An 18,634-nucleotide genomic window follows, 5' to 3' on the forward strand; every position below is an offset into this window, starting at 1 on the left:
TCCAAAGATTGTGTTGAATCAAGTTGATTTTCTTAGTAACTCTGCCACCTGCAGCAGTAAAGAACAAATGTCTCCATGATGGACAGGTCAAACATAGTTTTTCAGAAGCTGCTCACAGCTGTTCTTTCTTTTCGCAGCAAATTAACCACATCATTGCTGTTCATTCATGCATACGTCATTGTAGTTTTAAGGAGAATGTGTATTCAATGAATGGAAAATGTAGCTTGAAGGTCTAGTCTTACTGAATCAGCCTCATTATCCTGAACATACTGATATGTCTTTTAGTACTGAAGAAACTACTTACGCCTTTCACTATATGTATACGTGAGAATACATAATGTTACTTAGAAAAAAAATTTTGAATTTTAAATAATCAGTGCTGGAAAGATCATCATGAAAAGGCACAATGTTATTTTTTTTGTAACTAAGTCATACGGCCTATAAGATTGGACACACAGAGAATGTGAAAGGAAGTGTTTGGTGATGAAAATGAGTCCTAGATTACAAGTTTTTTTGTTTTTTTCTAATATAGATAGCAAGGAAAACTGAAAATACATATTAAGGTTATGAGGTAATCTAAAACTAAATATAATCTGCATGCCAGAAAATGTTACTTCATAGGTATTAGCAGCAGAGAGCCCTGTGTTATAAAATATACTACTATGTATTACTTAGACCAGATGTTCATTGGGTGTTCATGCATAATTCAAGTTCATTGTAGTCATACTAATATAAGAAATGATCTATTCCGTTTAAACACCAGCTACAAAGGCTAGCTGTACAATTTCAGACATCGTATGGCAAATAAAAAATTAAATTAAAGTCCTTAAGCAACGAGAATGGACTAATTCAGCATTCCAAGAGTTTTCCAACTGTTACACTGCTCTGTCCCAATGATCTCAGGTTAATTCCAGGAAATCTGTGTCATAAGTAAGTGGAGACAAGAGAAATTTTTAAGATCTTTTTGAATAATTCATTCAAATCTCTTGAATTCAACCTATTTTATTTCTTACTGGCCTGTACTAATACATTTTCTCAAATCCTTACACTGAGTTCTCCACTAGCCTGAAACAGTAGCAGAAATATAAAAATTCATTTCCAAGGCATTTCTGGAAATTTGTGAAGTTTTTTTTTTTTAATTTATATTCCTTTGTAATTACTGAAAATGCTTTCCTTTTACTGATAAATTCATGAATTATTACCTGAAATTTTACAATATTATAAACATTGTAAGGAAGAAAAGTAATTAGCATTCAGAAATTTCTGATTTTTAATGTATATGGGGGATGTAAAATCTTTTTTATGTAAAAAGAGTTAGTTGCAAAATGTTTGATTTTATGGAAAAGCAAATCAAAAACCATAAAATTATTTTTAGTTTATCTGTAGAAGGAGGAATCACTGTGTAAAAGGAACCAGGTGCAGGGATTCTTCATTTCTGGGTTTGCTATCTTCAAGACAGATCAAGAAGGCCTCATTAAAGTGTTTTTTCCACAAGCTTTCCTACTTGTACAAAATGGAAATGATCCATGGAATTGTATGACATTCTCCAGTTGCGGTGCAGTTGTCCAGATATCCCGGTCTCTACTGATTCCTGCCAAAGGTCTGCTGGATTTGCCTGATCTTCTTGTCTCTGTAATATCTACAAGAAATCATTGAGAGGTCACAAGTTCAGCTGCCAGTAGTACACTGACAACTACTAATTGTGCTTCTCATTCTCAAATGGTACAGCTGAGCTCCATTTCACAGATATAGGTAAATAGCTGTGTCTTCCTAGAGATTAGGTGGAACAGGTTGTCATCTTCAAACCTGCAAACTCTCAGTGCTGTATAAAGTCTTGCTTTGCGATAAGGAGCACAAAAGACGTAATATTGTTTGCAGCTGCTACAGGCGGTAATAACCTGTCCAGCTGTGGTCTCTTCACTCCTAGTCCTCCATCAAGTAGTCACGGCTTTTGTGGCATTCTGGAAAGAGAAAGTGAAAGTATGTTCAGGTCAGGTGTACTTTTATTTATTAGTAAGCTTCTTGCAGTATCTAGTACACGTTTAAACAGTCACTCCCCATAGACCATCGCTTAATCAAAGCCGAATGCTATGGTTGCATTTACGAATGCATTTATCCTCCTCATGGAGGACAGAGAAAAGTATAGTAACTTTAGTCCATGGGTTATTAGCCCTTCAATTTTCAGATTTCTCTAAGATTCCTACAGATTTGCTTTTAAGCACTAGTCTAATATTCTGTTTTATCTAAAATTTCACAAAACAGCAGACCTTCCTGCCTCAAAGACACTATTATATACAGTAAAAGTGTCATGTCTATGCCATTATCATGACAGTGTTCCTAAGGACTCAATGTTGCATGACTGAAATCACTGTCAAGTTAGCAGAGACTTCAGTGAGAGGAGGAACAGGTCCAAATAACAGGGTTATTTATAAACAAACAACCCCAAACAGTATTTCTACTAAGTCAAAGAATATTATAGGAAAAAGATTTCCTGTGGCATTAGCTGATTTACCAAAGTGTTTCTTCATTCCCAGAACTGATGGAGTTACACAGCAAATAACGTGTATTGTCTATCACTACGTTATATGCTTAAAGAGAAAGATCTTTTAAGGTAATTCATGAAATTTACATTTACATTTAAGCAGTGAATTTTTTCCAGTGTACCTCACATAAAAAGTGGCTGGAGTTCAAGCTGTAGTTAAAAGGTTTCTTTTACCATCTTTAGCATAGCCCACAGTGAATCTGAAGCATCAGCAAACCTGTTTGTTAAACAAGATAAAATATGGTAACTGAGCATATACTTTTTCCGACAAGCAGTTTCCCAGTTTTCATAATCTCCTATAAATAAACCCAGAATCTGTAACAAGACTTGTGGACTCTCTAATGGAATGAAAAATATTCCAGCAGAAATAAGCAAGCATGATAAGGCAATTAACGCTCTCACTGTCTTTGTTGACAACTGCCAAGTAAGATATAAAGAACAAATTGTTCCAGGTAACTCATTCGAAGAAAGATCAAGGATTTTTGTGTTTCCATTTAGCCTAGCTGAGTATGATTATCTGCATTTAGAAAAAGACCATGCAACTGAAGTGAACAACATCTTTCATAGGATCTATTTTAGCAACAGCTCAGGAGTGCATATTTTCGATTAATAAATTTAATTACAAGAGGGATAAATTTAATTATCTTGCAGATGTTATACTTCCTGAGAGCAAGATAAATAAATGATGATTTTGCACTTCTGTATGCACACAAACAAAAAAGTGACTAGTTATTGAGAAATACTGGATCAAATGCAGCCCTATTTTAAAACATTGCTTTTTGGTTCATCTCAAGGGGGATTTTATCTATAGTCTTGAATAACTTTTATGAACTAATAAAAATTACATTTATTATCATGTATTGAACTAGCTTTTCTGAAGTAAATTTGTTTATGCTGATTAATTCTGATTACTCCCTCAGAGAATATAAAACCTGTCCACTTTAGGACTGACCACAGACCACTCGGTCACTGAAACACAACCCTTACTTAGCTTCAGGAAGTACACAATCCTACTTAACGTGATTGTAGTCAAAAATACTTTAACTTGTTTAGCTTAAAACACAATTGCTTTTACTTTGCTTGGTTGCTTTTTCACTCTAGACATTCACTAGTCCTGAGCAAACTTTTCAAAAATTCCCCGATGCCAGTCACAGTGAGAGCAGTTTCTGCAGTTTGTGTTGTTATTACTGGTATTAGTAATGGCTTAGATTTTCCCTAAAGTAATTTGGCCCCTTAAAGTGTCTAATCCAATAGATTCAACTTAGTTCTAAGTATGAACTGAGTCTCTCAGTAGAGCTTATTTTTCTGGAGTAAAGGTTTGCAGTATTTTGTCCACTTGCATTCACAAATTTGGAGAGTTCTTCAGTAATTCATGGTTTGATAAAAAACAGATGAAACCTCCAATTGATTAGGGATAAAATAACTTCTGAATTGATTTATTTTTTCAAACTAAGAACAGGATAGTGCATTCAGTTAAAATAAAGGAGAAATATAGTCAAGAAATTATAATGTTAATACTATTGCCATTTATGAATCCAGTCTTACAACACAACCAAATAAAATCAATTGTCATTCATTCATTCTTAAGCGTGAAGCTACTTAGCAACTTTTCTGATTAGGCTGAAAAATTTTTTAATTTGTTTTAACTGTATTTTGTCTTCATTTAATTTGTGTAGTATGCTCTTTATGACATAAGTGGCTTGATTACTCTGAAAATATTCCATTATTCTGCATTTTTTTAATCGGGTCATAAACTCATAAAATTTAACCTCAAATTTCCAGATGTCTGCCAACCTGCCTGTCCTGGAGGTCTTATTGCCTAAGGGATCTTTATGGATTTGGCTCCTTCATTTCTATATTTCACAACGCTTGGCAGAGAGTTTTACTGTGGTTCTGTTTTGTTTTGTAATTGAGCAGAATGGCTACAGCAAATCTTGTAACCAGTATGTTGAAAGGTTAACAAAATACACAAAGCTCTCTTCTCTTGCTGTCAGAGGAGCTTCTCCGTGTCCTGTTTTTCTCAAAGCTCTTGTGAATTAAGACTTGTGTAATTTGTAACAGTCTTTGTGAGAAAATGGTTTACTTTAAAAGACAATGATTGTCAAAATATCATTTTGGGATTCCACACAGATCGTGTCTTAGAAGTTACAATGTGAGAATCTACTCAGGCAGGCGAAATCTTTCGTTATCCTTTTTCACCTGTGAAGCAGTGTCAGGTCCCATGTCAGAGAAGTGGAGGAAGGTGGGGCAGTGTAGGATTATGCCTTGGGAGGACTCTTCTGGACAGAGGAAACTCACAAAATGGTAGTTTCTCCATCCTCACCCTTTACCTCCTGCCCATGAATGAAATGGAGGGCTTACTCTGATCCTGATCCCACATGCCAGGCTCAGCCAACTGCTGCATCATAAATTAATAATGTGTCAGATCCAATCCTAGCTGGGTGAAGGTGTGAGCTTGACAGTCAGTTCTGCAACGTCTGAGACTCAACGTGTGACAGAGCCTGCAAAGCTGTCACTGATTGTAAGGAAAGCCAGATTTAGTCCTATTTCAACGTGAGCATTTGTAATGACTTTTAATTATAATGGCTTCTACATAACCTAATAATTTAAATCTTTAATATTTTCAGATAAATATTTTTATTCTTGCTAGTAAACTTTACTTATCCTTTGGCAGCCATTTCCTTCCTGGGGAGCCTGTAAGAACACATAAACAGTCTCACAGAAGAGCATAAAAGTGTACTAAGCTCTTGCACACCATTTTTTTCTGTCATCTCCAGTTGTTATACGAGGAGATGAACTTCACTAAATATGAATTCCTGTTTAGCTCACATTGAATAAAATAAATGAGTAATGCTCTTTACAATTTATCCCATGAAAAAATTCAGATGACTGCCAAAATCTAACAGGATTCATAGTATTTAGCATTATCAATACCCTAAACTAATGGCTAATCTTAAATTCAGTGCTAGACTGATTTCCAAGAGGCCAGGAGTTATTCAGCCATTCCATCTCTAGTCTTATTATTTTATTCAATCTTGACTAACCTAAATTTATTGAAGGTATTTATTCAACCTTGCTTACATCTTATGCTTATCTGATGATTTCATAAAGAAAATAGACATACCGTATATTTGATACAAAATGTGCGATAAGCCATGGTTCTCTCTTTCAAGAAATGAAGAAAAAAATCTGCTTGTAATTAATCTTAAGACTTTGATGGATTTGGCACTGTTACCTCATTTTGATCCTAGCGACATTTGTTCACAAAAATGGATTTATAAACTGTAATCACTTCAGTCCTAACTTTTTCCTCTATTATTTATTTGCACTACAATAGTATCTGGAAACTCTAATCAAGGCTAGACCTGCATTGAAAGAGCAACTTATACAAACTATTTCAAATAAAAGAGTCTATGTCCATAATAGACAGTTAAATGATTGAGGCAAAGGAGAAGAGAAAGACACTCTTTGGGAAGTGAAGTCACTGCCTCCTGCCACACAGCAGGCCAGTGGCTAAGAAAAGAGTCGTCCCAGTCTGGAATTTCAACGTCTTGCTCTATCGACAGGTTTGTGTTCTTAAAACAATAAGGTATCCAATACCGCGCACTCTTGCAATCAAAAACACAAGTTTTAGTTCTCTTACCAGGGGCATCAGGGTGAACTTTGTGTGAACTTTTAATTTTCAGTAAAGGATGGATCGCTCCCACACAGCTAAGAACTGGTGAGATGAAGGTTCTTTACCTGCCCCAAGAACAGCTATGTAATCTTCTTCAAGATGGGGCCCAAAATTTTAGAAATCTTTTAGTGTGCAGAATGTTATAGACACAGGTGTTATAGTACAGGATGAGAGAGTGTGATGTAGCAATGAAAATATAGCAGCTGTGATGACTGCAGAATAACAAACAGCAGCTAAGAAAGGAAAGGTTTGTGCTTCTGTGACAAACAAATTTAAACAGATGGCAAATTTTTGCCTTCCTAGTGGTGAAGCATGCAGATTTTGTGAAAGCTGAAAACTCCACCACTTCCATTGCCATTATTTTTCTTGAATAGTTCTTTGTTACTGTACTTAAACTGCAGCCCACAGTCTGATTACAGTCTTGCGCAATAATCTGAATTTCCAAAGATCTCTTAAGAGCAAGCTGTAGTTCAGGTACACCACACATTTCAAGTCCTTACAAGGCACTCCTAGGGTGGAGAAGTTTTACTTGGTACGCTACACTTGATTTGTGCAGGTAGTCTGGATACCTACTGCACTAACACAAACCAGCTGCGTAGATAGAGAAGGCTTTATCTCTATCCTTCCCCTAAATAGCAGGGAAATGCTGTGCTATATAGCCCTTCACAGTCAGAGATGGGGATGTTGATCTAGAAACTTTAGGGATCACTGTTATAAGTTATCAAAATTTGTAACGAGCAAGAATTGGGATTTTTTTGTTATATTGGGTGATTGCATATGCTTAGAAGTACAAATAGAACGTGTCCTAATACCACCGCTGTAGTCTATTTTACTTGCTCTGTAGAAACTTGCTCAGTTTGATGCACCGTCTGGTTACTGACTTCATCTAAAAGCACAGAAACAGTAGTCATCTTAATAAAACAAAGCAAAAAAAAACCAAAAAACCAATAGTAAAGGGAGCATATCGCTCTACGTTTACTGTGTATGCCTAGGCTTGGAGGCCTTCATATTTTCATTTGAAGAGAACCGAATGCAGGAAAAGTTGCAATTTGCAGGGGGGTGATATATAAATAGAAGCATTTTTGCACAAACCATTCACTCCTAGGATATTATTAACATTTTGCACTTAAAATATTAACTGATCCTCAAAAACATGAACATATTCTCAGTATACGCTCGTTCTTTTGCTTGGAGAGGTGAAGCGAGGTATAAACCAGCAAAGAAATAGATTCAGAAAAGACCTGAGTTCCCTGAGTCTCCATATTCCAGAGCATAACTCTGAGGAGCACGGGAGCAGTATATGCGTATTGTCACAAGGCTCTGCCTAAGCCAGCAAACCCAAGCGAACGAATGAGCATCTGGCTGCTAACATGACCACACCTGTTTCTGACTAAGTTGTACCTATTAACGACTGTGCCACTTGCATTTTGTTTCCCTCACAACAGACTTATGAGTGGCTTATCATCTAATATTCCAGTGCAACATTAGAAGTCTTCTTCATCTGCACAGTGACTTTGGATCACTTTTTATTTCTGAAGTAATATATGCTGATCAAATAAAAGACCTGTTAATAGCGTGAGACATTCAGAACATGTTTCCAGAGCAGAGAAGCAATATATCACAATTAACAGTCCATGCTGCAGCCTTTCAAGGCCCACAGACCTTGAAAGATTGTGTCTCATGTCTTTGTTCTCCCAAATGAAAGAGCTGGTATATATCACCTCAGCTGAATCAAGCTTCTGACATGTCTTATATGGTTGTGTGTCAAACAGGAAATGTTGAAAAATAGCCTACATTACTGTCCTAAAGTACTTGTAGTTTGCATTAGCTCTTTAAACAGATGTGTTGCTGCTGGTGTTACTTTTATTTTTGCCACATTTCTGTTTATATAAACTGATACTTAACTGGAATTCATGTTGGGCATCCATTAATGTCTTTGCATATAATCCGAAATCGTAACAGATGTTATTAGTCTTCAAAAAGGATTAGGGAATTTTTTTCCACCACAGACAAAAATATCATACTAGTCTGGGCAAGAAATCCATTAAGCAGTCGAGCTTATCCATACAGCCATAAAAAACTCAGAGGGAAAGTGTGATTATTGAGGGTTGTACATAGTGTTATATACTCTACATGCATATATATAAGATATATAGTATATAGAAGTCTTACATATTCTACAGAAAAGTATTTTGTTCTGGTTTTACCATTCTCCTGCTGAGAAATAATGAACTAACATCTGTGCATTCAGTGAAAGCTTTGTCTGTCACCTATTCACTGTAGCATTTGCCACAGTGTGTAGTTATTAGGAATAGGTGGAAGCTTTAGGAGCCTGACCTCAGCGATTAGGCTCCTTACACTCTGTGAAGCAAGGTGGATATTTTCAAGAGACTATTCAGAATACCTGTATTAGGCAGCAATTAGGATTCTCAATTCAATTCTTTGTGTCACCTTTAAATGTTACTTTCTCTGATAACTGTACAGAAAAAGTCCTGAGGTTTGGCAATATGAATTCTATTGCATATTCTTTCAGTGGGGCTGAAGAGAACCAGCTGTGAATGAATCTTTTTAATCTCACGCCTGTACTGTAGAGGCACTAGATAACACAGTTACAGTTTAAGTAACTGGCAATAAGTCCGAAAGTATTTCTTGAGTGGCTACTGTTGGAGAATATGTGTGTAATTATTATTCTTCAATGTTTAATTTCCCTGATCTGACACTCGTGTCCTTCATAGAGTTGGCTATGTAGTAGGAACTCAGAACTGTACCAAATTCACCAACTCATTTCACTCAGGCCACTAGGGAACATGAGAATTAGTAGTCCTCTTTTTCTAGCAAAAGCTTAAACGTTGCTTGTGCAGTCTTACTGAATTAATGTATTAAATTTTTGATTGTGGGTTTTTACCTATTCATACAAATATTGTCATGGAAACATTCATTTTCATAAGTGTTTATAACAAAAAAAAAAATCTAGACAACACATGAAGGAAGAATTTTAGTCTAAATTTAAAAATTCACACCATAAATCCACTTTAGGAGTTAATCACTGGGCAAATCTAAGAAGCACTGTCAAGCAGTCTGATAAAAAGTACGTATCCAATCAAAATAAATAGTTCTTTTCAATTATGCCTATTGAATATGTGCAAATACTTCCCAAGGGCCTGTTATTAAGTTGTATGAATTTACAAAAATAAGACAAAATTAAAACTCCATGATATAACAAAATTTCAACAAATTATGTACACATGTTAAACTACTCCTAACCAGATATGCACTTGGATCAGTGCATGTTATTTCATTAGCAGGAGACAGAACTACTGAAGGCATGGCAGTGAATGAACATACTAGAACATACTAGAACTAGGAAGAATTTACTGAACTATGCAATTAAAAATGCCTATTCTGAGATAAAATGTAGGACTCCTGCTGAATAGAATGAGATTTTGTGCAAACCCTAGGGTCCCTAATATGTACAATACTTTAGCATTTCACAGTAGTTAACCTGTTTGAAAAGGCTATGATATATTCAGTACTAAAACTCTTATGGCATTAATATAGGATTTTTTAAAATCTATTTTGGGATTGGCAATAAGCTATACAAGAATTTTCCCTCTTCTCTGCCAGTAAACCAGTACCATCTCACACCAAATGTAATTAGTTACAAATTGCCTGTTACAACTTAATTAAACTTCCTTGCCTCTCTGCTGCTTAAGCAACATGCAGATTCTTTTATGTACTTGCCAATTAGTGCATGGGGATTCTGCTTTCTAATTGGATAAAAAAGTAATAAACTGAGCAGGGTGCTGTTGATATCCAGAATCGACTTTGTTAAAAAAAAAAAAAAAAAAAAAAAAAAAAAGTGGAGACAGGTTTAATGCTTCAAATATTTATCTCAATTGAAATTGATTAAAACAATTTGAGGTTCCATTAGATATAGATACAATCCTTTTGTTAACAAAGTCCATCTGGTCTAGGAAAGAAAATTAAGATTCACTAATTGAAATTTGGAAGCTTTTTTCCAAACATGCATAATTCATACTGACAGAAAACAGAAGCTGCTATTCACCACAAACTGTCAAGTAGATGAATGTTTCATTTAGATGGAATTTAAGATTTCACCCAGCAAGAATCTACAAATGCTTATAGCAAGTCGCAGTCTGAGAAAAAAGAAATCTGTTCTTTTTTTCACTGATGCAGTCTTAAAATCTTCCCTTTTTCCAGTGTGAAGCCATGCTAACCTTGAAAAGGACCATATATGACCTTTCTTGTTGCCAGTACTGGAAAAACCTTTCTAGATCATGAGCGTTATTCAGCTCTGCAACGGTGCAACTTCATTTGCCAGAGATGCTTCTTTTTTAATTCGTCATATATTTACAGAAAACTGCTTTTGTGTCAGGACTTAGTTCCATTTTACAGGAGACTCAGACTTAAGCGTACCTCTCCCCGGTTACTTTTCCTGCCCCTGTACTCTGTCCCTCAAAAAACAATCTCAGATCAGATCGTTTAGTTCTCAAAGTGGTGCTACAAACAGTTGTATTAATGCAGCTGAGTAGTCTGTAAAGTGCAATGAAGACTGGGAATGAGTAGCTGCAGAGAAGAAAAATATCCTGAGCCAGAAAATTTTAGGTCAGCATGGCCACCATATGCTTCACATCACTGGATGGTGGCAACAGGTGCAATAGCATAAATCATCTCTCCGCTTCAGCTCTCCACTCAAACCTGGGACAGCCACAAGTGATCTTCCTCCCTTTCAGGTATGACATTTATGTTTATTGATAATTTCTAAGCTGCATCAGAATTGTCTTGACATTTTTGAAACATAAATCAAAGCATTGCTTTCTCCTGAAAAACAGAAGGTATTTGGTTTCAATTATATTGTTTCATCCAAAGCACATTTTAGCTTTTGGTGGATTCTTGCCTGCATAAACATTTCAAAATAATGAATATTATGGCTCCATGGAAGATACTGGCAGTTCTATCACCAATTTTACTGGAGTTATATTTGTTCCCCACACTATTCATTGTTCTTGAAAAAAATTCCAGTTCTGAAACACGGTGGTTACCAAGGGGTGATGGGGGAAGAAACTGGTGAAAGAGACGCTAAAAATGGAATTTTCCCTTGTACTTTACAGTATACTCTGGAGATAAGTATTCGGTATCGGTAGAGAGCTTTCCTGAGCTGAGATAAATAGTCACTCGAGTCAGTGCACTCAGGCAAGGAAAAATCAAAGTCATCACACTCTGAAGGCAGCACAGGTGTTTCCTGTTCTCAGCGAGCCACTTGCTTTACAAATACGTAAAATATAGGTAGCAGAAGAGTTCTCTTTCAGAAGTGAGCTCTGATTGGAAGATAATTAAAATGAGATAATTTAATAGGAAGATAGATATAAATAAGTGTTGTATAGATTCAATAGTCATTTATTAGAGAGAAAAAATATTCTTCCATCTACATTGCTATAATGGAGCATGAATACACAAAATGAAAAAATACAATGATGCTACTGGAACTGAAGAAAAAGACTTCAGTCAATAGTGTGATGTGGAAGGTGCCTGACCTAATTCAGGTAGCTGCAGCAGCTGCCCAGCCATATCCGCAGAGAATTCCACAGTGGCTAATTTAACCTACTCCTCAGGTACCTCCTTCTGTTTAGAAGTAGTTACCCTGTGTTTCTGGGAAATGAGAGATTCAAATTCATGGTTTCCTTTTTCCACCTCTGCTGAACTTGGAGAAGATATCCTCTGATCTATAAGCAAGGAAATTTCCTCTGCTACAGTTTTCTGAGTGACCCTACAAATCCATCCTGGCAGCCACAAATGTTTTGTTTCAGAAACAGTAAAACAAAATTAACTACATTGGCTATTCCAAAATATAATATATTTTTATTTATGGAAAAATTTGGTTATTGATAGTTTTGAATTGAATAGATAGAATTAACTTTCACTAAAAATTCTATTCACTAAATAATATTTTCCTCAAAATTGAAGTATACTTATAGACCCCTGACAAGGCAGCTGAACAACCTCCTCTCAAACCGTACCTTGCCCCAGCTACTGTGAGTTTTTTTTCTGTTTCTCTACTTTTAATTTACTCTAGGAAGTTTTATAACACTTAAAAAAAAAAAAAAAAAAAAGGCCAAATTCAGAAATATGTCATCTGAGATATATTTTAGATTTCTCAGTCATGTCTATTTAAACTAAGTAGCCGGTAACTAGCCAAAGAACAATTTTGTGCAATTCATAGATCAGAGAGACGGAGAGCTTCTCAGCCTCCACATAGCCAAATGGGGGGTGAGAAGCCCTAACTCAAAACAGCCTTTATGTTTTAATTTTATGTGAAATGCAGCACCAAGTAGGGGGACAGAATAAGCCTGCTTTCTATTTAAGACTCAAGGATTTAAGGTTGTACTATTTTTTTCTAATTTCCAGCTAATATTGACTATTTCGTGTGTTTCAGCTATAATTCCGCGTTAGTGGAAAGATGGTCTGCATGACCTAAAAGCCAGTTACACTCTTCTACTTCTATGAATAGAAGAATGTTTCCAAGGGAACCACTTGCAGTCCTGTCATCTGGGCTGTAGCCATTTAGCCACTGCTACCTTGAATATATTTGAATATATTTTCTCACTCCTTGGAAATTCTCTGAAAGGTTTCTTTCCTTTGTACCCTCAGTCTCACTCGCTACCCGCCCACCCTCCTGCTCTTTCTTCAACAATTTCTTGCCAATATGAACTCTATAGCAAAAAGCAAATACAGGCCTTTTCCACCACAAGCATGTTTTAATTGCCACACTGCTGTCAAGCTATGGAAAACCACAGCTAAATTCCCACTGCAGCCTTAATGAAGTGACAAGTGGCTTAATATAAAACTGACATCATGGTTAACACCAAGTGGTATTTTTAATGGACTATACAAATCCAGTTTTCCCACCTTAACTCATAACTATCTGTCTGAGGTTAATCACCCATTTTTCTTATTTATATCTTCATTCACTGACCTATTTATGAGTAACAGCCAGAACCTTATTCCCTGCACTTTACAATGGAAACAAAATAAATCCAATATTCACAAATTAAACGGCCAAAACAGATTTACTGAACAGATACTGATGATGTGATTTGAGGTCCCAATTTAAATGCTTGATTAAATATACATTTTCCACTAGTTGAATAAAGATAGCTGGGAGGAATGATTTATGATAGATGTGTCTTTCACAGAAATTGTCTTTCTTCTCCTATTTACCCCAGTAGCTGTCAGCAGGGACAGATTATTTTAGCAAACTATATTCTAAGTATCAATCACAAATATGTAGAGAAGAACAGACAAACTGTTCAACACATATAATACCAATGTTACCTATGCTTAAAACGTGATGATAGCCCTTAAAAGACAATTTAAATTCACCCATTAACCTCAAGGATCTTTGCTTCAGAAGCACAGACTTGATTCTGCAAAAATGTAAACACACTTTTACCTTCAGTTATTTCACTAAACCCATTGAATGATCAAAGTTAAAGCTGTGACTTGGAATTTTGCTGAATCAGGACATCATGAGTTTGTACAGGGAGAATGTTAATTGACATATGCTACAATAGCGAAAGTTTCTGCTTACTTTTCAGATATAATGAATTAATATGAATATTTCATATGAATACAAATATTCTGGTCAACAAACAGGCCAAAGCCATTCACATTCCCTTCAGAAATCACTCATTTGCATCAACGGAACAGGACGTATGATTGAATAAGTTTCTCAAGAGCCTCCTCTTCAAGAACTGTTGAAGGTCAAAAGGTTTTTCTTGATAGCCAGGAAATGAAGCAGGGAAGCACCCCACAAATTACTTCCCATATCTGTGCAGCCAAAAGCATCAAAGGCTGGATGAAAAGGATGAGATTCCACTAACCTAATGCAGAGTCTACATTGTAGACATCTACATTTGAGTCAGCAGTCTGGAGTCCTATTACTGGAGAGCTGACTAGAGGTCAATAAGTTGGATGAGAAGTAAAAATGTCTCCGCTACAATTTCTGTAAAGCTACATCCTAAACCAACGTGTTAAGCATAGTGAGTGACCTACTGGCAATTCAGCCCTTTGAGAGGAGAAAGATAGCCAACCTTGCAACACAGTCACAAGCCATTGAAAATCATGTAGGGCTAGTCTTACAACAAATAAAATTAAGGTATTAAGGTCATACTGAGTGAGTGAACGCATGAAATTGCATTAAAAAAAAATTTACTTTGGTATTTGCTCCCAGTACCATCCAATGGTTATGACATTCATCTGATATTTTTTGCAAAGTTGACAGAAAATTCCTCAATAAGAAAAATCTGATTGTGTCACCAATCAGACTCATTATCTTATTTTTAAATTTAAATTTCAATTTAAGACCAGTTTCAGATGACAGTAGCATTAGTTAATTTACATTATTGTTTAGTGGATGCATTTAATTGGAATAGAGTGAATAATTTGTAACTACTTTATTGGATAGGAGAATAACTAAAGCATATAGAAAATTTAGAACCATAAATCCCTATGAAAAACAATAAGACATGGATTCCTAAATCTATTTACACCTTCAAGACTCCCTCTCCCTTCTGTGATATCATTTTCATAAATCTTAATTTATTGTCTACTGCATTGATTCTATCTATGGCTTATTATCAGATTTTCATAAACAACTTTCTATTCCATTTGCTTAGGAATTTGTGTTTGCTTTTTTGTGGAACATTTTTACCAGTTTTTGCTATATGAAATTAAAATGACTGTATTAGATTTCTGCTTATTGGGAGAATTATTTATTTCTAATTATTTGTATATTACTAACAGTATGCGTGGTGCAGTACAAGACAGAAAATAGAGCCTATCCGAAAGTTAAACGCTTGAAAGAATGTTACTAAAAACATAAAAATGAAGAAATGCTCAACAATATACTTTTTCTGTAATAGCCACCCTGCCTAATAAAAGCAGAGGAGAAAGTGGTATATTCTATATTTAATGTAAACTGTGAGATGACTCTAGTATTTCAAAAACTAATTCTACTAGCTAATTCTTCAGCTTGCTAATTGCTAATTCTTCAGTGACACCTTTCATAACTAGAAATCACTTATTCTTAAGTGATTCTTAAATATACAATACTTACTCCATAATTAAGACCTCAAAATATAATAAACTAAACAGAATATAAACAGAATAGAGTTTTGTGAAGCAGTTGCTTTGCCTTGTCATGACTTTTTCTTAGGAAAATAACTGCATTTAGAGACTACAAACCAACACTGCAATTCTTTCAGCCTGGAAATTTCAGTGCAGGGTAGCTTGTCCTGCAGATACCCTAGGCAACTTTTAAAAAAGTAGAATGGTAAGTGAGCAGGTCACTAACTTAATAATATTCTCCTAGCCATGAGCAGTCAAAATATCAATTTCTTCAAGACATCTTACCTTACACGTGCACAGTAATTTTAAACTTTTCTAAAGTGAAGTAGACTAAGACAGTATGATTTTTAGCTGCTCTTGAAATGTTTATATTTACCTTGGATGGCTTGTGTAAAGTGTGGGGAAGATCTTGGATAGTCATCATGGGATCCTATGCTGGCATTATTTATAGTGCAAGCTCTCCTTTTCAAAAAAAGGATTATCAAAAAAAATGATAATCAGAATACTATCTCAGAAACACACTATATACTTTGCAACTATATAGGAATTAAAGGGAAAGGCCAAATGGATAGCGTGAGCTAAATTTTCAGATGACAAAAATGTACCTCTAGTTCTTTACGTAGAGCCTTTCAGCCCATATCAGAACATACGACTGGAAGACTGGAAATCTAAGGTTCCATAATTATTGAAAGTTTGTGAATCAGTGCCCAAATGTCTGTGTCAAGCATATACCATTATATCAAGAACCTGACTCAAAGAGTTTGAAGGACCTAAGGACACTGGAGAAGCCAGCAGGGACCATTGCGTTATTCCCGTATTTCCATGAACTTATATGTGCTGGCTCCAAAACACCTCCCATGATCCTGCAGTTCCTATTTCACCTAAATTAGTTGTAGAAAATAAATGAATGAATGAATAAATAAATAAATAAATTTTACAAATACAATAAATTAAGCCAGCAATGCCTGGTGGATGTGGGAAAATGGCAAAGGTCACTGCCTCAATTGCTTGCATTGCAAAGTAATAAATAATACAGCATTGCAGCATAACTTCCCATCAGATTTAGAGACCGCATAACAATGAATGGAATAGGAATCTGAAAACGTGTAGATAGATTCAAAAAGGCTGTGAGTGCAAGGATAATTTTTATGTTCCTTCCTTTCCTTTATATTTTTTGCTTGTGATCTCCCTGACACAAAGCTATCTTATTGTGACTCTGTCCTTTCCTTAAGTATCACATGTGCAAATATCTCTACCTGTGTCTCAGTGAAGCCAAATTTCACGATAAGTCATACTGGATTTTGTTCCTGCATTTCATACACTGAGGAATCAGTTTGGACGATTGTATACACTTCACTAATTTGCTGTTGTTATATAAGGTTATATAGAAATTATTTTAAGGTATTATAATGCTTATTATGGGTTTTTAAAACCACATATATAAGGATTACCACTGCCGACTCTATCATGTAGAGTACAGAGCATGTTGTCATATACTTCTGATGGGTCTAAAGTTCATCAGAGCAAAGCAAGGTTAAGGCTTTCCAGCTTTCAAGATCAGGTCTTATGGAAGGCACTGTATAAATGGATTATTAACCCTAAATAGTTAACTATATTAATACCTGTTCCCACTCTTTTGTCAGGTATCAGGCTGTCAACAGATTAGCTCTTAATACTTAGCAGGGGACTGTGCGGCAGTTGTCAAATGTTTTAGTATTTGCAAAGCTGGAGTGAACTGATCTCTAGTAAGCAATGTCCCTAGATATGGTCAATCTCATGTGACCATTGTTGTGTCTTTAAGATGGAAGAAACTAGGAGAAGATCGCCAGATGCAGCTGACTGCAATGCTCTTGTTTATTTAAAGATTTTAAAAGAAGGGTTAATGTAGAAGAAAGAATAGCATTCCCTGCGCTACTGTGAGTGACATCCATTGGAATCTGTGAAATGATTTAAGTCTAGGTCCTAATGTGCAAGAGTGCCAATCTAGTGGAGCCACATGTTGCTACTAATTGGGATCCTGAAGCGCTGAGGGCTGTTAATCTCACCGAATAAGAGCAGGGGCAGAAAAAAACATTCTCCTAAACTAGATCAAGTTATTAGACACTGTCCTAATAAATAATTATACATATAACAGAGCAAATTCTTGCACAAACTGCTCAGCTCTCTTTAAACTAAGCTCTGATAAACTATGCTAAATTATCACTAGTTAATATTATATTAATTCAAACGCTTTCAAAATAAAATTCAAAAATATTCCGCCCAAGCACTTGTTTTTCTCCTTTAAATGTGGTCAGTTCAACAGTTTGAAACAAACTGGCCTCATCAAAGGTATGCAAAGATCACAAAGAATTTCTTTCTAGCCAGAAACAAAGTTAAGTTGGTAAATGGACCAAACATAGTTTACTTGTTAGTGACGAATGACATGGTCAGTTCCGAGATTCCAAGCTATATCAGTGAGCCGAACCCAAAAACTAAAGGCAACGTCCATGTTTACTCTCAGAAAACACCAACTTTAGTCTGTTTATGCCTTACTCCCCTTCCAGTTAAAATCTAGAGAAATAAACTGCTGCCTTTTCAGCTGATTATTTAGTTTGCTTGTGTTTAATTAAGAATGAAACATCACATAGATAAATTAATGAAGTTTCAAGGACTGCATCAATTTCCTCAAGACTTTATTACTGAAATGTAGCTGGGCATATTTTAAGATTCTCCACTCGTGGAGTACACATAGCTAGCCTTAAAATACCGTATATATTAATATTTCTTTCTTCAGTTTTAGCCAAGTATAGGAGCACAAGACTATTTCTGTAATGCGAACAGTTTTAATCAGTCTCAAAAGGCTGGAACTTAACTCCATTTCAATTTCAGAGTAGATTCAGTTCTGCTTTGTTTCAGTATGCAAAGTAGTGGACCCCACTACTTTTGCCCTGCAGATGTAAGAAGATGTGACATCCTAGTGTCTTATATCTCTGGACTTTTGTAGAACCAGCCTGTCTTCAAGTGGATTATGTACCCTTTTCTGAAAGCAATGATCCCAATGGTTGGTTCCCTGGCTACCTTGCCATGAATATCTGAGAATGTATGAATAACTGGCAAGATGCTGCTACCTCTCACTCCCTGGCAACATTCCTGCCTGAAGGCCCAAAACTGGTTACGAAGGGGGTGAGCAATATGAATTTGCCTTATTGAAATAATAACATGTTTTCTTACTTAGAAATAAAACCTGTTCATTTTACCCAACAAGAGAGGCATTTATGCTCAGTAAGGAT

The 18,634-nt window shown here is 35.7% G+C and overlaps 1 long non-coding RNA gene across 2 annotated transcripts in view; it reads left to right on the top strand.

The window, feature by feature from the left end:
- Positions 1-10,461: 10,461 nt before the first annotated feature.
- The window catches only part of LOC104150002 (uncharacterized), a 160,097-nt gene continuing 151,924 nt past the window's right edge, over positions 10,462-18,634 (top strand). For both annotated transcript variants that reach the window (XR_695460.2, XR_011139553.1), the window contains exon 1: positions 10,462-10,972. This is a non-coding gene — a long non-coding RNA (uncharacterized lncRNA). The remainder of the gene's footprint in view (positions 10,973-18,634) is intronic.

Source organism: Struthio camelus, chromosome 2 (genome assembly GCF_040807025.1).
Source record: "Struthio camelus isolate bStrCam1 chromosome 2, bStrCam1.hap1, whole genome shotgun sequence".
NCBI lineage: Eukaryota > Metazoa > Chordata > Aves > Struthioniformes > Struthionidae > Struthio > Struthio camelus.